The sequence below is a fragment of the Nylanderia fulva genome, unplaced genomic scaffold (assembly GCF_048542155.1).
Source record: "Nylanderia fulva isolate GAGA-0341 unplaced genomic scaffold, ASM4854215v1 Scaffold109, whole genome shotgun sequence".
Classification (NCBI taxonomy): domain Eukaryota; kingdom Metazoa; phylum Arthropoda; class Insecta; order Hymenoptera; family Formicidae; genus Nylanderia; species Nylanderia fulva.
In genome coordinates, this window is record NW_028189291.1 from 85,814 (window position 1) to 109,198 (window position 23,385).

The following is a 23,385-nucleotide window of genomic DNA, read 5'->3' on the forward strand; positions in this document are numbered from 1 at the left end:
GATGGAAAGGGAAAAAATTAGAGGAAGTGAAAGAGTTCAAGTATCTAGGATATAAGTTACAAAGGAATGGAGGACAGGAGGCGCAGGTGAGGGACAGAGTGAGGAAAGCAGGAGCGGTGATGAGACAAGTATGGGGTATGGGAAAGAGAAGATTTGCAGGAGACTGGATGAAAAGAGTATGGTTAATGGAAAGGTTGGTGGGAACGGTGATGGAGTATGGGGCGGAAATATGGGGGTGGAAGGAGAGGAGAGAAGTAGAGGCAATGCAGGAAAGATGGATTAGGTGGACGTTAGGAGTAGATTGGTGTACGCCGGGGTATATGGTAAGAGAAGAGATAGGAAAGGATAAATTCAGGATAAGAGCAGGAAGAAGAGCGATAGGGTATGAGAGAAAATTAGAGGAGGGAATGGGAGGAAGTTTAGCGAGGAAATGCTATGAGGAGATGAAGGAGAGGGTAAAGGAAGGAAAGGAGAAAACGGTGTGGGAGGAAGAGAGGGCAAAATTTTTTGAAGGAAGGGGGATAGAAGAGAGGGAGATGGAGGAAAAAAGAGAAAGGGGGAGGAAGTATATGAGGGATGGGAGCAGAAGGACAGAGAAAGGCAAAAGGAGGAAAGATGGGAGAAGATAAGAGAGTCGAGATACAATAGATGGTATGGAGAATGGAAGGAGGAGGGTTTACCGGAATACTTGAGAAAGGGATGGGGGGAAAGCAGATGGAGAAGGATAGTGAGGTATAGAATGAACAATGAAATGAGGGGGGCGAGATACTGGGAAGAGGAGGGGAAAAGAAGATGCAGATTATGTGGGATGGAAGATGAAACTTGGGAACATGTAATAGGAGAATGTGGGGGAGAGGGGAATAAGGGAAACTGGTGGGAAAAAATGAGGGAAATACTGCAAGAAGGAGGAGAGGGAGAAGGGTGGATGAGGGAATTAGAGAAAAAGAGGATGGAGGGGAGGGTGGAAGAGGAAAAGGAGGAAGGAGGTATGAGGAGAATGTGTGAAAGTATGAATGAGGTGTTGGGGAATGTATGGGGAACTGGAAGCCGAGGCGAAGCGAGGAATAGGTTAGGGACAGCTCTTTCTCTCTCTTAATTAGTAAATAGGTAGATTAAGTTAGAGATAAGATAATTGTAAGATAGATGTAAGAGTAGAATGTAAGAGTAGTCTATAAGTTAAGATTGTAAGAAATTTGTAAGGTTTGGGTACGCTCCTCAAAAGCGCCTTTAATCCCTGAGGGGGCAAATAAAGTATTGAATTTAATTGAATCTCTACTAATATTAGTATGAGATTACTGTATATCTCTACTAATATTAGTAATTTAAATACTTAAATTACTGTATATCTTTAATAATATACAGTCGAGTACTTAAATTACTGATATACAGTTACAATAACTGATATACAATTACTAATATACAATTACTGATATATGGCGAATTAGTCCTCTAGCACCCTTTGAATAAAAGTGACATCAAAAAATAAATTGGTCGGGTTTATGAAAGAAATAAAGAAATATAAGTTTATAATAATTTATATAATTTTAAAACACAAAGCTAAACAGTTATAATCACAACGACAAATATACATATATATAAAAATCATATAATACATATTTTATTATTAAATACATATTTTAGGTAAATCGTGAATCATACAATTACAATACAATTATAGAAAAGGACAAAAAGAACAAATAAAACTTTAAAATTTTATTCTCCGAGCTTTCGCTAAAGCGAACTCGTTAATAATATTGTCAAAATTTATTGATTTTGCGATCTCATCTTCAATTGACAGAATAGATAACCCAGACAACCTTTCTTGGCCCATAGTTGATCGATTGTAAGATTTAATAATTTTTAATTTATTAAATCCTCTTTCACATGATGCTACACTTATCAGAAGACTCAAAAAGATTTTGTATGCTGTTTCAATATTCGGATATGATGGCCTCAAACCGTATTTTAATATACCATTTAAAATATCTAATGGTGATGCAGACATTATATTGGGAACAAATTTTGGAATTATGTTTTTGAAACTTTCAATTTCATTAATAAAGTCGGTTACATTTATATCAGAAAAATAATGAAGTGCCAAATCCGTTGCATGTTTTTTTAAATTGTCTAAAGACATATTAACTAATTCTTTCCCTGTCAAAAACTAAAATAATTTGCCATCATAAAGAGTTTTACATCTCCAATTAATACTGGATAATATAGAATCTAAAATTTTAAATAATTCCATTTATAACAATTGCTTTTGAGAAAAAGTTTGTTCTTCTTCATTTTCAATTTCATCATGAATTCTTTTTCTTTTTCTTTGTCAATTCTTTGACATTCTTTAAAATTTGCGTCTATTTTATTTCTATTACAAATTTCTTTTGCATTTTTAATTGTTTTATCAATTCCTTCATTTCTCATGTTTTGAAAAACTCTTTTAAACCAGATATGCATTTTGCAGCACTACTAATCGAAATATTTGATTGTTGTAAAATTAAATTTACACGAAATATATATGATTTAAAATTTGATCCCAAATTGTTAAATAAATGATAAATGTAAAATTAATTTGCTGAATCAAATTTTTTGCTACTGAAACTGCATCTCTAAATTTAATATTAATTGAAATTTCTTTCAAAGCAGCAAGAACTCCATCAAGTTGTGTAAATAAGGGATGAATTGCGTTATACTTAGTTGCCCATCTAGTATCTGTGTGTTGTTTTAATGTTACTTATGTTAGTTGGTAAGAGCAGTCGCCCGGAAAGTGAAAGACGCGGGTTCGGTTCCCGCTTCAGCGACTTTTCGGACCTATATTTTTCGCGCCTATTCCTCCATATGTAAGTTTCGAGATTAATTTATACATGGAACTTAGTGATCTCAAACCAAGAGATACAGTTTCGAATAATTAATTTTTCGTGCTTTGGCTCTATTGGCCGATTTAAAAAACATCATATTTATATTGTTAATGTTACTTGTTTTGTTAAAATTTCCCATCGACTAGTGGAACCAGAAAAAATTAAAAAATTGTTGCACTGTTCCAAAAAAAAAAACAGTAATATCCAAAGATACGCTTGCTGCAATCACTCCGACTAAATTTAAAGAATGTGCAGCGGATGGAACAGACATAGCTTTTTCATTAAGGGGATCCTAAATGATGTTTTTACCGACCGAATGCGAGAATATTTATTTTTTTCATATAACTTTTTATTGACTATACTGATCAATAAATCCTTTTCCACGATTAAAGTACTTATAAAAACGGACCGCGCTAGCTATATGTTTGCATATATAAATCATATAAAAATCAAAAATTACAGTTTTGTTATCGGCTGCTTTGTGTCAGTTCGTAATAATACTTATTTAATGAAAAAAGTTTTGCAGTTTGTCTGTGCATGAAATATAGTATGCGCGGTAAGGATTATATGAAGAAATATTAGTAAGCAATTAAAAGTGAGATTGCAAGTATAATAAAAAAGTTATATATAAAAAACATTTCACGCATATGTGTGTGTGCAAATCGAGGCTGCGGAATAAAACAGAGCAGTAGATTAGTTGCGTGATATCGTGATAGATGGAGCTGCAACGTGTTTCTCTCTCTCTCTCTCTCTTTCTCTCGCTCTCTCTCTTTTTGTTTTTTATAAGGTCTGTTCGTTTTGGCTACACTGGCCACATTAGTTCAGAGGTTGTCTTTTTTGTTCGACATTGGAAGGAAAAAGATAACCTCTGAATTAGTGTAGCCAATGTATGCCATTATATATTTTATGTTTGATAATATAAATAATACATCAATTTTTTTCTATAAAAAACTATATATAAAACAGAAAAAATTTTGTGTTATTTATATTATCAAACACATGAAATATATAATGACATACAATTTTATTTTAATTATATTTGTATAATACAATAATATTCACATGATTTTTATAGATAATAAGTATATGCATTTATAATTTATAAAAACTAAATCTTATTTTTCATACATCGAAGTAATTCGAGTAATGATTTTACTGAAATATATATTTGATAGACATTGTGATTCTAACGAATTTTATTTGTTCGCATATACCTGTAAATTGTTATAAAAATTACTTTTACTGTAAATGTAAGATAAATTGTATGCAATCTATAAAACAAAAAGAGAGAGACAGAGAGAGAGAGAGAGAGAGAGAGAGAGAGAGAGAGAGAGAGAGAGCGAGCTTTTTTTACTTTCCCGAAAATAGAGACATTCAATGCAAACGGTGAATTGTATATCTCTTTACGACACGTACAGCCGGGGAAAAATTTTTTATATATAATTATATAAAATAATTGTATAATTATACATATAATTTTGCGATTATATGTATAAAATTATACAATTATTTTAATATAATTATATATAAAAATTTTTTTCCCGGGTTGTATGTGTCGTAAGGAAATATATGTATAATTGATAGTTTGCATTGAATGTCACTATTTTCTGAAAAGTAAAAAAAGAGAGCTCTCTCTCTCTCTCTCTCTCTCTTGATCCTTTATGCTTATTGTTAGTATTCTATCAATTAGTAATAGTAATCAATGCAATCAATCATATCGTTTTACGGCAACAGCCAGTTACTCGTTCACTCACTCATTCATTCTTTTAAAATATGTCCATTTTTATACATAATTATGTAAATTTATATATAAAAAATAAGGGTGCATATATAATCATGTCAAATTTGTATATAAAACATATATATTTATATATATAAAGAAATACTTATTTATTACACTTGTATATATATATATATAAATTTATATAATTATATATAATAAGCACTTTTACTTAATTATGTATAGACATATTTCATAATATAATTCTGCGATTATACGTATACTTTTATATATTTCTATATAATATTATATTATTATATACACAAATTTTTGTCCCGGGGTATTTTAAACTTTTATTTTCTTTTTCTTTCCCCATTCTTGTTTGTCTTTACATGCATGTTATTATGTTGTATGTGTATCATGTATAATTTGGATTTGTATGTATGTTGAGAAGATTGGAATAGATAAAATTTTATTACTTCATGTTTTTATATTATAAATGCAGCTTTTTGTAAATATCCGAAATAAATAATTTTTCTACAAATATTTTAAATTTATCAAAATATTTTTTACTGCACAATTAGACTAATATATTCTGCATTATTCTATCTTTATTAATTTTTTTCATAATAAAATGGATTTTATTGAACAAATAATAAATAGTAAATAGAGAAAATATAAAATATCGAAAAGAATATATTCATATAAACATATATTTGTGAAATCGAAATTTTGTTAAAATTGACTTTCATAGAAATTGTATTTTATAAATTTAATTAAAAAAAGCTGCATTTATCAGATAGAAACATAAAGTAATAAAATAATATATTCCAATCTTCTCAACACACACACACACACACACACACACACACACACACGCACACAACTTCTCATAACAAATGTTATATAAATTATACATATACAGGATGTAACAACGATCATATATCAGGAGTTTTTAGAAGAAAATACGTATTTTATTGAAAAATGTTTTATTACCAAAGTTATAAGGGTTACTTATCATTACATAGTAGTATTAGTATTATGTTGAATAGCATTATCAAAGTCACATAAAGATCATTTGGAAACCCTCATTTTTTATTGCATGTACATACATGTAGCTTACTTTGAGAGCTTTTCTAAATAAATTTTTCATTCTGTGCATGCAATAAAAAATGAGGGTTTCCATTATTTCCAAATAATCTTTATGTGACTTTGATAATGCTATTCAACATAATACTAATACTACTATGTAATGATAAGTAACCCTTATAACTTTGGTAATAAAACATTTTTCAATAAAATACGTATTTTCTTCTAAAAACTCCTGATATATGATCGTTGTTACATCCTGTATATGTATAATTTATATAACATTTGTTATGAGAAGTTGTGTGCGTGTGTGTGTGTGTGTGTGTGTGTGTGTGTTGAGAAGATTGGAATATATTATTTTATTACTTTATGTTTCTATCTGATAAATGCAGCTTTTTTTAATTAAATTTATAAAATACAATTTCTATGAAAGTCAATTTTAACAAAATTTCGATTTCACAAATATATGTTTATATGAATATATTCTTTTCGATATTTTATATTTTCTCTATTTACTATTTATTATTTGTTCAATAAAATCCATTTTATTATGAAAAAAATTAATAAAGATAGAATAATGCAAAATATATTAGTCTAATTGTGCAGTAAAAAATATTTTGATAAATTTAAAATATTTGTAGAAAAATTATTTATTTCGGATATTTACAAAAAGCTGCATTTATAATATAAAAACATGAAGTAATAAAATTTTATCTATTCCAATCTTCTCAACATACATACAAATCCAAATTATACATGATACACATACAACATAATAACATGCATGTAAAGACAAACAAGAATGGGGAAAGAAAAAGAAAATAAAAGTTTAAAATACCCCGGGACAAAAATTTGTGTATATAATAATATAATATTATATAGAAATATATAAAAGTATACGTATAATCGCAGAATTATATTATGAAATATGTCTATACATAATTAAGTAAAAGTGCTTGTTATATATAATTATATAAATTTATATATATATATATATACAAGTGTAATAAATAAGTATTTCTTTATATATATAAATATATATGTTTTATATACAAATTTGACATGATTATATATGCATCCTTATTTTTTATATATAAATTTACATAATTATGTATAAAAATGGACATATTTTAAAAGAATGAATGAGTGAGTGAACGAGTAACTGGCTGTTGCCGTAAAACGATATGATTGATTGCATTGATTACTAATTGATAGAATACTAACAATAAGCATAAAGGATCAAGAAAGAGAGAGAGAGAGAGAGCTCTCTTTTTTTACTTTTCAGAAAATAGTGACATTCAATGCAAACGATCAATTATACATATATCTCCTTACGACACATACAACGCGGGAAAAATTTTTTACATATAATTATATTAAATAATTGTGTAATTATAATTTTGCGAAAAATAACAAAAATTGGGTACATGCTAAAAATGTAGCATGTAGACACCCTATATATACATATTTGTAAACAAAATCGTGTGCGCGCAATGACATATATTTGGGCGGGATGGTTCACTTGTCACGCGGTACGTACTATACGTGCTTACACGCAGTGCGCGACTCGACCGTTATAACGTGTGATAACGTGTCGAATATTGTGATAGATAGACATACTGTGATATTTTAAAAGTGATATTTTTATATTTATTAAATATATAGTGTATAATGGGTGCAAACAAAAATAAACGTTTGCCCCTATCTGGTCGCAGATTGAGTAGAAAGGGAGCATGTTTTAAAAGGTTAGTATTATAATCTCTAAAAACTCACCTTTAAAAAAAGGTAAAAAAAGGCGACCAGTTAAGGGCACGCCATTAACAAAAATTATCCATTGCAAACCCATGTAGAATCCTATCCTATTGCAAACCCATGTAGAATTGTATTAAAAATTATCCATTGCAAACTTATGTAGAATCCTACATTGCAAACCCATGTACAATAGAATTGTATGAAAAATTATCGATTATAAACCCATGTACAATCGTAACAAAAGTAATGAAATAAAAAAAAAATTGCGCCAAGTGAAAGTAGAAACTTGTACCAGTGGAAAATTAAAGTTGCAGACATATATAGAGTCGTATAATGAATCAGTAAAAATTTAAATTTGCAAATGTAGAATCGTACCATAAAAAAACTTATCTTTTAAAAAAAAAGATAAACAAGATGCCAAGTCCATGCGCCATGTGAAAAAGAAATAAAAAAATTTTAGTTAAAAAAACTGGGAGCGCTGCTAAATAATATTCTAACAATATTAAAATTAAATTGTTACTTTTAAACTCATTACAGTTAAAATATGTTTTGTGTTTAAATTAATTAATGTTACTTTAAGGTGCATTGTAATTTTGAAACTTAGCAGCGCGCCCAGTTTTTTTAACCAAGATTTTTTTATTTCTTTTTCACATGGCGCATGGACTTGGCATCTTGTTTATCTTTTTTTTTAAAAGATAAGTTTTTTTATGGTACGATTCTACATTTGCAAATTTAAATTTTTACTGATTCATTATACGACTCTATATATGTCTGCAACTTTAATTTTCCACTGGTACAAGTTTCTACTTTCACTTGGCGCAATTTTTTTTTTATTTTATTACTTTTGTTACGATTGTACATGGGTTTATAATCGATAATTTTTCATACAATTCTATTGTACATGGGTTTGCAATGTAGGATTCTACATAAGTTTGCAATGGATAATTTTTAATACAATTCTACATGGGTTTGCAATAGGATAGGATTCTACATGGGTTTGCAATGGATAATTTTTGTTAATGGCGTGCCCTTAACTGGTCGCCTTTTTTTACCTTTTTTTAAAGGTGAGTTTTTAGAGATTATATTATTCATTTTTGTATATTTTTATGACCGGAATAGAACAATTATTAAACATGTTTATCTAAACTTCTTTGCTTAAAATGATGTGTACAATCATATCCTAGAATCCTGATCATTCCTCCTAAAGCACCCTATTTATATAAATTTACCCATATGTGTGTGTGTGTGTGTGTACTAATGTCGAGCATTTTTTATACATTTTCTATTAAATTTAGATAAAAGTTGCAGGATTTCGAAAAAGAAAAAGTTGACTCAGACTTTTTCCTAAACGGCGATTTTCAAGGTTATTTAAAGGTCACTTATATTTTCAAAATAGAATTACCTTAATTTTTCTCATATAAATCGATTCCTCGCAATATTTACTATAAAAAGTTGTAAAGGTATAATTTTTACATAATCTTACATAAACTTCGAAATATTACAAATATTTTATTCTATGAAATATTTCAGTTTATGTAAAATTATGTTAACTATCTTTTAAATTATTCACTTTTAGCCATCTTACCCTTACAACCTTTTATAGTGAATATTGCAACAAATTGGTTTATATATATAATATATATATAACATCAGTTATTATTAATTGATGTTTACATTTATTTTTAGACTTACTAGAGCTCTAATGCTCCACATTTTTTGCAAAAACTGTTTATTCTACAGATTTCAAATATGCTTTTAAATGATGATTGAAGATTTCCTTTTTTTAATTATTTTTATTATTATTTTTCAATCTCAATCAACTTTTATAACTTTATGCCAGCACGATACAAATACATGTGTCTTTATTTTTTTTATTATTTTCATTATTATTTTTCAATCTCAATCAACTTCTATAACCTTATGCCAGCAGGATACAAATACATGTATGTCTTTATTATTGTATCAACTCTTGTCTTTTCCATGTAACCATGTTTTCATAGTTTGAATTATCCCTTCATCTTCTCAATCTTTCGCAGAGATTTAATTAATTAAATACACTTCACACGAAATAAAGTTTGCTGGAAGATATATAGCAAACGATAACTGTAAAAACATGATTACGTGGAAAGAACAAGAGTTGGTACAGTAAAGGCAAGTAAGTAAGTACATGTAATGTATCGTATTGGCATAACGCTATATCCGCGGAGCAGATAATGTGGCTGTAGAGGTAGTCTGCAGTGCAGCTAATGTGGACGTAGATGTTGATTGAGATAATTGTCTAATATAAAATAGAATTTAAAAATTTAGTTTAAAAAGCTGTTGCATATATAAATAAAGTTTATTTTTTCTAAATTTGGAATATGTTTAATTAATTAATTTTTTAAGTCTACGTTTAATAAATTTTTTGAGTCTGTATTCAATAATTTTATTCATTTGATAAATACATGTATGTCTTTATTTTGATATGTTTAAAATAATTAGAAATTCATTATTAATTAGATATGTAAACTATAAATTCATATATAATATTTGAAAATATATGTGAATATTTAAATTTTTATCTTCTCCTTCCTCTCCTTCAATCTCTTTAATATCAATATGTGTATGTGTGTACACGCGCGCACATTTGTACGTATTTATTTAATTATTGGATAGTTGAGAGTACTTAATTGATAAAAAATTATGACAATAATAATCCTTGTTTTTTTTTCTTATTATTTACTCAGATTTTTTGTCTATCTTATAAGATAAACACTTTAGAGATTGAATATTTCAAGTAAACTAATTGTAAGTAAATTTCACATTAATGCATATAGATGTTTAATCATGAATGTACTAAATAAGTACACAAGACGAACAGTGAGTGAGTGAGTGAGAATGAGAGAGTGTGTGTGTGTGTGTGTGTGTGTGAGAAAGAGAGAGAGAGAGAGAGAGAGAGAGAGAGAGAGAGAGAGAGAGAGAGAGAGAGAGAGAGAGAGAGAGAGAGAGAGAGAGAGAGAGAGTTAGCCAACATAACCCGCACGCTGCCGATCATGAATGTACTAATAAGTACACAAGACGAACAGTAAGTGAGTGAGTGAGAATGAGAGAATGTGTGGTGTGCGTGTGTGGTGTGAGAAAGAGAGAGAGAGAGAGAAAGAGAGAGAGAGAGAGAGAGTAGAGAGAGAGAGAGAGAGAGAGAGAGACGAGAGAAGAGAGAGAGAGAGAGCAGAGAGAGAGAGAGAGAGAGAGAGAGAGAGAGAGAGAGAGGAGAGAGAGATGAGAGAGAGAGAGAGAGAGAGAGATGAGAGAGAGGAGAGACGAGAGAGAGAGAGAGAGTTAGCCAACATAACCCCGCACGCTGCCGATATGGCGGAGCGCCACTATCGCCATCTGTTGTAAAACGTGCGAGATGGACAAAATTACCACTACATGCATCTTGCATGTGTTGTGTACGTGTGATATATGTGTGCGCATGTGTTGTATACGTGTGAATACGTGTAGCACGATACTACTATGTATGCGTGGTCGATGATGATAATGATGATGATAATGATGACGGGGACGTTTCTTAATAGAAATTTTTCATATTTCGACTTTGCATTTATATATCTCTGCTTACAAATCACGTAGAGCAGAAATAAAGACACTTTTATTATATAATTTGAACTCAATCTATCGATTAAGTCTAGTATAAACTCGATTGCTTCAGCCATTATTGAGGATTCGAAATATTATAAAGACTCAAATGTCCGACTCGCGTTAAGATACACGGTGTCTCCGCTACGCCCTTAACTGGTCGCGAGACACTACCGTGTCTCTTGATGTCATATCATAAAATTGATTCAATATCAGAATTACTGTTACATACAGTACAAATACACAAAATATTACATACCTATTTATTATGCACATAAATGTATATAACGATTAGATAGACAAAAAGAAAAAGAAATATATACATATCTATATATATATATATATATATATAACATTATAAACAGTACAAATAAACATTAATTATATACATCTATTTGTTATACACATACATGGATATAATGAATAAATTAACAGATACAGAAAGCTGAAGAAAAAAAAAGAGAAAGATAGTGAGTATGAGTTCTCTAGCCTCTTTACATTATAAATATAGATCATAAAGCAATATATATATGTATATATACATACACACATACATGTATACATACATAATAATATATTGCTTGTCGACGTTTATAAAAAGGCTCACTCGTTCGCTCTCTTTCTATTTATTTCTTTTTTCTTCTATTTCTTTTTTTTTGTCTAATTATTATATACATTTATGTGCATAATAAATAGGTATGTAATATTTTGTGTATTTGTGCTGTATGTAACAGTATTATGTATGCTGTATGTATTATATATATATATATATATATATATATATATATATATATTATAATAGTGCGCATGATATTTGAGACGTTTCTGATAATTAAAAAATTTATATTGTACAAATGAATTTGTTTCAAAGCTATTACGTAACAGAAAAATTAAAAAAAAAATGTTTTCATGAAAAAATGAATGTCATAATTTTTTTTTAAATAAAAGCATCATATTCAATCTAAATCAATTTGTTACAATATTCTGCATCAAAAATTATAAAGATAAAATTGTGAAAAAGTGAAAAGTTTACGAGATATTTGAGTTTTAGAGAAAATATGTAGCTGCTGGTTTACAATTTATATCTTTATTTATATCTGTGTTTTCTTTACACCAATTGATTTAAAATTGGAATAAAATAATCAGAAAATGATTTCATGAGATATTTCATAGTTTATGTACATTATGAAAGTATAATATATCTCATAAGCTATTCGCTTTTTTTGGCCATCCTACATTACAACTTATGCAGAATATTGAGAATCGATTTATATAAAAAAATATGATTTTATTAAAAAAAATTCAAGGTAACACTAATTTTTTTTATAAAAATTTTTTTTCCTCATTTTTTATTGCTTGTAATAGATTGCACAAAACAGATCAATTTTTACAATATATATTTTTTTCTAAACTGTTGCAAACATTTCAAAAATCGTACGTATTGTTATGCTGAACATCGTATTAATATATATATATATATATTGATACATATATATTGATATATATAGTTGGTGTAAAGAAAACACATATTTACGTTTAAAAAAATATGAAAATTGCAATAAGCAGTTAGATAATTTTTCTTTAAGACAACTATGTGTTTTTTTACACCAATTGATTCGTCTCATTATTCTGTGCATAAAAGTATTAAGGTATGATAATCGAAAAATGAATATTTCCCAAGATATTTTGTATTTTATGTCAAAATACTGCAAATTTGCAGTCTTATAACTCGAGAAATACTTAATGAAAAAATATTTTGTTGTAGTGTTTTGGAAAGATCTTAAAGTCAGCTATAAAAGTATGCAAGAAAAAATATAGTGTTCCATTTAAGAAATTGAAGTTGACCGTCACGTAACCTTCAAATGGCTATTCAAGGTCAAATCAATGACACCATCTCATGTCCCCCTTGAAACCATACAACTTTTATCTGAAACATTTTTGTCTTAAACTTTTGAATTTTGAGAAATTTTAGTGCAAAGATTAAAATGGCTTACCCTGTATATAAATATATATATACATATATAAATATATATATATATATATATTGTGACGTGGTCTTTTTGAGCCCGTCACAAGGGCGGACGCGCCCGGCCGGGAAGCGTCTGAGAGCGCTGTATTATTTTGTGTCTCGTGCGGGTGAGCAGCGACCTTTTCGCTAGCTCGCCCGCACTCTATATCGGGATCGAGGTGGTAGGCCAGGCGAACGGCCATTGTTTTAGGGAAAAGAGGACCTGGACAGACGACGGAGGAACGACCTCGAAAGGGGAGGAGCGGAGACTGAGCGACCGGCCCGGTGAGTATTACGAACAATAACATATACGCGGTACCGAGAAAATAAGGAAGCGATACTGCAGAGAAACTCGTTACAGCCTCGATGGGACGAACAGGAGCAGTCCAGAGCAGGGAGTAAAAGGCGCCTACATCCCCCGACAAGGATGATGCCCCTGAGGGGCCCGCCACCACGCCTCGAGAGAAACACGGAGATCTAACGGGATTGATCACCCCGGGACGACTTCCCTCAGCCAAGAAAGGTCGTTTGGAACATCAGCATACGGCCATACGAGGTGTGGACGGGACCGCCGAAAATGGACCTGCTGCATCGTCGCTCCCGAGGGCTGGGATTTGAATTTGGCGGCGGAAGTCCGCGACCAGCCGCGAGACACCGGAGTCGATACGAGGATCGATTCCGGGTCCGGCGCGGGGCGCAACGCTGCCGCGAAACCTGGCAACCGGGCCGGGGTGGCGCGCATTGTCTTCCCCCTCCCCACCAGCGTACCTTCCGAGGTCCCGCCGGCCCGAAAGGAAATCACTGTTCGGCAAGCCGGTGTCCTGCGAGCACACCCAGGGACAACGACCCACTACAGCCAACTGCGACGGCGAAATACTGTAAGGCCACCTCCTCGATCGTCCGGTAAGCGCGGATTCGGCAGAGACCCGTGAGTCATTAGGGAAATATAACGATACCGAGCAATTATGCTGTAGATAATTTAGTACCGAGAATTAGTTGAGAGACTCACGGGACTCACGTCGATTTCCGCGTCATTAAGTTATTGCGTAAATCTTTGCCTTCTTCACCTCTCCGAGGGGCACCGAAACGAGTCGACAGTCATATCGTAGTATATTATATTTGTAGCATTGTATCGAGTCATTAATTAACGAAATTTGAGAATAAGTTACGCTGGATTGGTATATGATCCCTTCGATTCCGAGCCGGATACAAAGGGAGGAGAGTAACGATAATTAGAGATTTCGATAACACCCAGCGATCTCCCAACGGCTCGATAATAAAATTATAGCTATTTTGATTCACACCACTTATATACTATTAATTGAAAATATATTCTTATTTTATCCTATTTCTGAGTACAATCAATATCGAGACTTCCTCTCTCTCTCCGGGACTGCGATTCCGAATCTCCTTACGGAAAGAACCACGACACTCTACCCCCTGTTGATACCGAGCTACCGAGGCCGAGCCGTCGTGGCCGCTGATTATTAGTTGAGACATTGTTGAGTGGTGCGGCCTGACCGCACCTGGCGCCCAAAAGGATACGATACCGAGCAATCAGTGATACCGAGCAAGTATCGAGAGAACGGAGAGCGGCACGACGAGGTTGCGCAGCAGTCTCTCTCGCACTCTCTCTCTTAGTTTGACGAGAGAAGACGGAGAGACAGTCGCAATATATATATATATATATATATATTTGTATGTATGTATGTATGTAGGTGTAATTTTATAAGAACATTCAAATAGACGTTTAAAATGCAATTTTTATTTTTATTTTTAATTTTAATTTTAATTTTTTTTTATCAAAATGCAATTCTCAATTTTTTTTATCTGAAAGATAATGCAATTCTTTGTTTATTTTTTTATGTATAATTGATAATTATTATTATAGTTTTTATAGTAGTTAGTGCCAGAGGCGGTCTATTCGTGTGCTGGTTTAAAAAATAATTCCAGAGGCGATCTATTCGTGTTCTGGTTGTTTTAAAACTGTAATTCCAGAGGCGATCTATTCGTGTGCTGGTTGTTTTAAAACTGTAATTCCAGAGGCGATCTATTCGTGTGCTGGTTGTTTTAAAACTGTAATTCCAGAGGCGATCTATTCGTGTGCTGGTTGTTTTAAAAAATAATTCCAGAGGCGATCTATTCGTGTGCTGGTTGTTTTAAAACTGTAATTCCAGAGGCGATCTATTCGTGTGCTGGTTGTTTTAAAACTGTAATTCCAGAGGCGATCTATTCGTGTGCTGGTTGTTTTAAAACTGTAATTCCAGAGGCGATCTATTCGTGTGCTGGTTGTTTTAAAAAATAATTCCAGAGGCGATCTATTCGTGTGCTGGTTGTTTTAAAAAAATAATTCCAGAGGCGATCTATTCGTGTGCTGGTTGTTTTAAAAAATAATTCCACAGGCGATCTATTCGTTTGCTGATAACTGTACAAAATATTTTACCCCAGATGCAGTTTGCATGTGCGCAAAATTCTCAGAAGCGATATTGCAATGTTGAAACTTTATAACTTATCATGTGATAGTGACTTTCACGTAATCTTTATGACTGTGCAAGGTCAACACTAATGGTACTATTTTATAGTTCCTTTGAAATCGTACAACTTTTGTTGTTTTATTATAAAATGCATTAAAACAAAGAGATATTAGGGGTAGTAAAAATGGGACACCTTGTATAAATACACACACGCATACATATGTGTATATGTATGTGTAACAACCTGTGTATATATAATTTTTATATAATTATAAATTATATAAAATGGGACACCCTGTATATGTATGTGTGTGTCGATTGACAACTTTTTTATTGCGACATCTGTCGAGTTTTGTCGATAATTATATTTAAAAAATCTTCATTATCGACCCTATCGGAGTTCGCCCGTGCATTTAGGATCCCCTTAATTTCCAATAAACGAGCTTGGAAACGATCTTTATATTTTCTTGCCATATTAGCACCATTGTCGTAACTTTAGCCACGACATTTTGAAAAGTCAATTCTGTCATGCTGTATTTTTTCTAAAATTCCTGCTGCAAGTCCTTCCCCTGTTTTTTCCGATGTATTTATAAAATTAATAAAAGACTCTTCTATAATGTATTTATTATCCTTTAGATTGATATAACGAATTATTGACAAATTTGTTCACGATGACTTATATCTGGTATGCAGTCGAATATGATAGAAAAATATCTGGCATTTTTTATTTGAAGAATTATAGAGTTCTCTTACTTTTTTACTTAATAGTGAAATAAATTCGTTTTGTATTTTATTTGATAAATATTTAATTTTTCCATCTCCTTTTATATGTTTACTTAATAAAGGATTATAACGACTAACAAATTCTATTAAATTTAAAAAAATTCCCAAATTAGAAGCACCAATTTTATCGGTAGAACCTCTAAGCACTAAATTATTTAATTCACAAAATAAAAAAAATGCAGTCTAAAAGTATTTTTAAAATTGTTCGCCATTTTTCGATTTCAGTTTTAATACACTTTTGTAAATTATTATCGATAGTTTTTGAAGATTTTAATCGTGCTTCAAATTCTTTCCAAGCCATGAAATTTTCGCGATGTTCTAAAGAGTTTTCATTTTCGCGTACTCGTGGATTTAAGTGCTTCCAATCACAAAATCCTTTTTTCGGATTTGAAATATTTGAAGTAAAAGAATCTTATTTAAAAAACAATATACAAGTAAAGTAGTAAATACATTTTGTATTTTTACTATACATTAACCATGTACGTTTGACTGTATCACCATTAGGAAGGATCTTTAAAAACCATTCAGATAAAAATTTTCTATTATTGAGTACATTTTCGGAAAAAACAAATTCTGCCGTTTTACCTTGGTCTGGGCCATGTTTGACTAGTAAAATACAGAGTTTATCATCAATAGTAGGCCATGATGACGGATCGTTATAATTAAATTTAGTGAGAGAATTTATTGAAACATTTTGCTTATTGTTGTCAACATCCAGATCTGTTGAAAGCGTTGGTATTGCGATACCGGTATTGATATCGATATCGACAACGACAATGTCGATGGTACTTGTAGATGGTTAATTTGAAGGTTGATTATAATTCTTTGCTGTGGTTCTATTTTTTTCAGCGTCACTGTCACTCTCGAGATTGTCGTTTTCTTTAGATGTTGATTTTGTTTGAATTAACTATTTTCCCACTGTTTTGCTTGTCTGACTTTATTTTCTTTTTTCTTCTTTCTTAATTTTCGAAATTCAGCACCAAATGGTTTTTTTGATGCTATCTTTCAAAAACAATAATTCGAGGAGTTAATCAAAAAGGAAACACGTGAGCACTGCTCTGGGAAATTGATTTCAAATCGAATGAAATCGATGCAGTCACTTTGATCCAAATATAAATTTAAAATTGTAATTGCCAAGTGAAATCGGTGAAATCACTTGATAAAGCTGCAGAAGAATCGCGAAGACAAGAGACAAGTGAGGGAGGATTCACACCTTGGCAGAAAAGCAGAAGCCAATCAGAGCTCGCGCTGGTAGTTGACAGTTTCTGTTTTCTGTTTTTCTGCTATTCTGTTGATTCACATGTATTGTGAAATAATATAACATCTTTCCTAAGTGTAACCTATTTAAAAAAATTTTTTAAATGGAAGATATTTTATAATATCGTTTGCCGCCACGGCGTTGCCGTTATAGCCGCTAATGTTTAGTTTAATCATTTTTGTCCATGCACGTTGCGTGCATATTATTTTAAATTTTTAATATTTGTGGCGATTGAATAATTCCACGAAATATTTACGGCGCCTGGCGCGCGGCCGCTGCGCGGTGCACGCCGAGTTTACTCACTCGCGAGTGAGATACACGCTATATACACCGCGCGCGCTTGGTACCAGGAACGTCCGCTAGGCGTCGCACGCCGAGATACTTTTTCGTAGGCGAAATGCCTCCCACGGGAAATATAAGTACGGCCCCCTGCGGAAAAAATATCGAGAAAGTTTAGCGCATTACGCTGAAGAGACTACGCTCCAGTGTCACAGTATAACCATACCCAGTAGCGACAGTGAGCGTCGGCACCTTTGATGTAGTATGTCTCAACTCGGCAACGTCACGTGGTATGCCGCCATATTGCTAAGGGTAACGGGCGCTACGATTCAAATGTATGTACACACGGGGATAGGAATGCTTTTTTGAAGTTACACGCATATTGGGCATAATCCGACATGCTTCGATATTTTGATATTTGTGTTATGACTATAGATATTCGATAACGCTGTCTCAGTAAAATATTAAAATAATATATAAAGATATAATATATAAATAAAATATTATAAACAAATATAAATATATTAAGCTGTGAGGTACGTAATCGAGTTATGTCCGATATATGTGTAACTTTATATGTAGAGGCATTCTTCCATTTCTTGTATATATACATATGTAATAAAAAATAATATCTCTTAATATGTAATTCAAATTTTATAATTCAAGTTATATTCAAAGAATTTATTAAAGAAAAAATATTTCTGCATAGATTCCTTCCTAAAAAAATAATATCGAGCTAATTATCTTATTACGCGATTTCTAGCACTACACAACATATAATAACCCGCTTACAGCAGTTGACGGCAGCCATGTTGCTAAGGGTATAAGTTCGCACATGCGCACTCAGATTTGAGACACATTTAAATGGCCCACTGTCGCTACTGGGTATGGTTATACTGTGCCAGTGTCTCGACGCCTACTTCTTTCACAAAGGATTAGCTACTCCACACGATGGCGGAGAAGGAGAACCTTCCTCCTCCTGGACAGTGTTGTGAGACGAGCCCGGTTTTCTTGCGCATGCGCGGCAAACGTAGTATCAGTAAAGTAACTCTATATGTACATAGGTGTACCGTTAGTCACCCGTATAATGTTGTAAGTTATAATTTTGTAAATTTTTATAAAAAAAAAGATAAACAAGACGGAGGGATATAAATATAACTTTAAACAAGATATATAAAAACTAAAAAATTTTATTTGGCAGAAAAATTATGGAATACCAACATTTGTTGCAAGGGTAAGGGAAACTGCCGAAAACCTTACCAGTATTCAAAAAACAAAAATACATTTATTAAAATACAAAATAAAATTATTTTATAAATATAAAAATTAAATTTTTATATTAATATTTAAATTAAAAAAAAAATAAATATTGCGTCCTAGATAATAAACAATAAAATAAAAAATATTTGCCATAACTTTAAAACTAAAAATTTTATAAAATTTATAAAAATATTAATTCTAGATATTTAATGACTTACATTTAATAACTTTATAATAAAAATATCTTAAATTTATTAAATAATAAAACTAAAAATAATTAAAAAATAAAAATATTGCACTATCTTTGGCAAGAAAAAAATCTGGAAAATAAATAAAATTAATATACACATCTACTTAAAAATAAAAATATTGCATTTCGCATCTTTGGCAAGAAATAAATCTGAAAAATAAATATAATTAAGTTAAGAGTTTATCGATTCCCTCGGGTTCGATTCCCGATTCAGCGACTTTCGGATCTATATTTTTTTCTTGCATTTATTTATTTTCGTAGGGGGGTTAAAGGGTTATTGAAATTATATCTCAAATATGAGATTATTTCATATTTTAAAATCTTGGCCGTGACCAAGTAAAATTTGGTGCCTTGTGCACAGATATCTAATTCTAACGAAAAAATTTAGTTTCGTTGGGATAGCGCGCTGTCTTCCGCGATTGGCTCTTGTTGCCGTTCTTACACTTTAAATTTATAAATATAATTAATATACACATATAAGATACATGTATGTAGCATGCATTAATAAATCTTGGCTAAATGTTGCAAAAAAATTAAAAATAAAAAAGCAAAATTAAAAATTAAAACTAAAAAAGCAAAAAAAATTATAAATAAAAAAGCAAGCATAATTATATAAGCACCATCAGATGTGCCTTTTTCTCCGTATAAATTTTGAGCATTATGCAGTTCAAGATGCCTTGAGTCAGGTTGAAAATTTATACAATTAATATTTTTTGCTTGAAAACTGGACTGAACTGCACAAATAGAAGAAAGTGACTCATTACTTAAACAATTTCTTTTTTTATTTTTTACATCGGTTACAATAGAAAAAATTCGTTCGGCCTCAGCATTTGAGTGGGGAAAAGAAAGAACTACGTTAACTAATGATTCTAAATTTGGAAACATCTTTTCTCCATCGAAATTTGTAGATTTAAAAATATTTTGCCACATTTCATCTATTTCTAAGCAAGCTAATTCTTTTTTCCGGTCTTCACTAAAACTTGATGGCAAAATTCTCCATTTAAAAGCTAAATAAGTTATGTCAATATCATTCAATATTCGTTTCGCGATAAAAGTTAAATCTTTAATTTTTAATCTATTTTCATAATACAAAGCAATTTTTAGATCTAAAAAAGTTAACTGTTGAAAAAGTGTATCTTTAAAAGACAAACGTTTAAGCATTTCTCGAACTGCAGTAATGTAAAAATCCAAACATTTCATTCTAATTTGTTGCGAACATTCCAAAGACAATGTATCCAAAAGACTCACATTCGGGCCCTACATATATATTTTCTAAATTTTGAATATTATTTTTATTATCTAAATCTAAATTATTAATATCTTTTAAAATATCAAATGTAACAAAATTTTGAGCAATTTTTGAAATTAACTCCCGACTACTTTCATATAATTTATGTATTAATATATCACGCGATTGAAATAATGCATTAAAATTATTTAAAAAATTTAACGAATATTTTAAAAATAGCAAATATTCTTTAACAAAATCATCGTTTAAATACTCTAAAATTACTTCGGCAGATTTTAATTTATCTTCTACTGATGCTAAAAGAAAATAACTTTTTAAAACTTCCCAATTATCGAGAAATCTAACAACGCATTTATGTAAACAAAGTCACCTTGTTTCCGATAATTTTAAAATTTTACTTTTTTGTACTTCAAAAAAATTTTGAAATTTGCCCAAAACTGCACATTTCTTCGCACTGCTCGAAATATAAGTGGCAACTTCTCTAATTAAACTTTTGCAAGAATTTGGTAAATTTTCACACGCTTTACTGGCTATAATCGCGGATGAGTGACAAATACAATTTAACGTAACTAATTGCGGTACTTCTCCTTTAAGACGAGACATAAAAGAATTATTGCATCCAATCATAACGGATGCATTATCGCACGCCAAGCCAACATTATTTTTAATCGGAATTTCCTTTTCTTTTAAAAAATTTGTAAATATTTCAAAAATTTTATTCGCGGAACAATCCGTTGCATCTAAAGCTAACAATTCTAATAATTGAGTTGTAACTTTTTTATTTAAAGGCAAAACATATTTTACGAGTAAACACATTACTTTAGTATCTGATATATCCGTACTTTTATTGATCAAAATTGAAAATTTACATGTTTGCAAATATTGAATAATTGTCTCGACTTTGCGTTTTGCTATAACATTTTTAACAATATTTGCACACTTATTTCGAGCAAGTGAAAGATCTTGCATGACTTTGGGCTCTATGCAAATATCTTTTAATAAGGGAGTTAAATGATCCGCGCAATAAAAAGCTATGTTATGTTCAGCAAAAAAAGCAGATAATTTTATTTCGGCGCGTTTAACCTTACCTTTATGTGACAAATTACTATTAATACTAATGGTGGCTTCAAAATTAGACGAATTTATATTTTTTATATGTTTTGCCGTCTGTGAGTGTGCAGTTAAATTTGTTTTGCAACATCTAATGGCCTTATTACATGCAGTACAAAGCGCTTTATTCTGAATGTCAGGATGAGGAGTTAACCATCCTTTAAAATTATTTTCATCTAACCAAGAATTTTGAAAATGTCTAAGTCTACGTTTCTTTATAACTCCTTTACCAATATTACTGCTACTACTAATACTACTACTATTACTACTACTACTACTACTACTACTACTACTACTACTACTACTACTACTACTACTACTACTACTACTACTGTTATTGTTACAGTCCATAATTTACATTTACTTATCAACAACCAATTTAGCACCACTATGTGAATCTTTTATAAAATATTGCCATACACTATTTCTTTTTACTTTACCCATTTCAAACTTTTCGTTTTCTTTTATAAAATATTGCCATACACTACTTTTTTTCACTTTACCCATTTCAAACTTTTCGCTCGTTCTTTTAATGCCTTTTATAATTCTCAGATATCTTCAAATAAATAAGAAAGAGATGCCAATAATATCACGTGATTAACATTACTAGCTTTGTGATTGGCTGACAGCTGACACGAGCTGGTCACATGATCCTATTATCTCTCTCTCTTATTCTCGAAGATCTTTGAGCCTTTTTTTACAATACATCGTATGTCGCAGTCGGATGACGAAAGTCAATGATCCAATGAGAACTCGTGTTCCAACATCCGACTGTGACATATGACGTAATGAAAAACGGGCCTAATGCAAAAGGCCTAACCTAACTATAAAATTGATCTCTAGATTCAAGAATCGATTCATTGGATTAATCGAAGCTGTAGAATTGATCTTAAAAATCGAAAGTCGGATATAAAAAAATCGATTCTTCAAAATATCGATTCAAGGTCGCTCAACCCTACTTCAAGCCAGGATCCCGGCGCACCACCGCCTTCGCTTGGCGCACTCTCGCCCTCGCTCGGCGTTTTTCCGCCTACATCAGGGTATTCCTCGTCTTCCTCGGGCGCACCCTCGCCTCGTGGCGCTTCCCTGCCTTCTTCTGGCGCTCCACGCCACCAGGTCGGCGCACCTTGCCATCATCCCGGCGTTTTCTCGCCTCCATCTGGCGTTCCTCGCTTCTTCTCCGGCGCTCCACGCCACGATACCGGCGCAGTACGCCGAGACACCGGCGCTACCCGTCTCGATTTCGGCGCAACCTCGCCGACGCCCGGTGTTGCACGCCGCGGCCCCGTAATACCTACACATCCCAGGAGAAAACTACTCCTCCTGGACGACGTGCCGCCACCTAGATCTTGACCCGGCGCCTCAAGAAGCTCGGCGCCAAACGCCCACGCACAGAGGTCGCCCCTGACACCAAGCGTCGCCGGATCTTGCCAGTGAGGCCACAGCCTCAGGAGTCGCCACAAGGAACGTCCTTTCAACTTCCGGTTCCTGATACAACAATATCAGAACCGGAGTTAGAGCTTCATCCATCATTGCCGATTAGCCTCTCGTCAGACGACGGAAGTCCCAGGCGACCCAGGACCCCGAGGTGCCTGGCGTCGTCAAGGAGGACAGAGCCGACGACCAGGTCCATCGAGACCCAGACGGAGGAGTGGTCTACTACTGCACGGACACAGG

The 23,385-nt window shown here is 32.0% G+C and overlaps 1 pseudogene; it reads right to left on the bottom strand.

The window, feature by feature from the left end:
• Window positions 1–13,581: 13,581 nt before the first annotated feature.
• On the bottom strand, window positions 13,582–22,215 carry LOC146724990 (zinc finger protein 862-like; annotated as a pseudogene).
• Window positions 22,216–23,385: the final 1,170 nt, after the last annotated feature.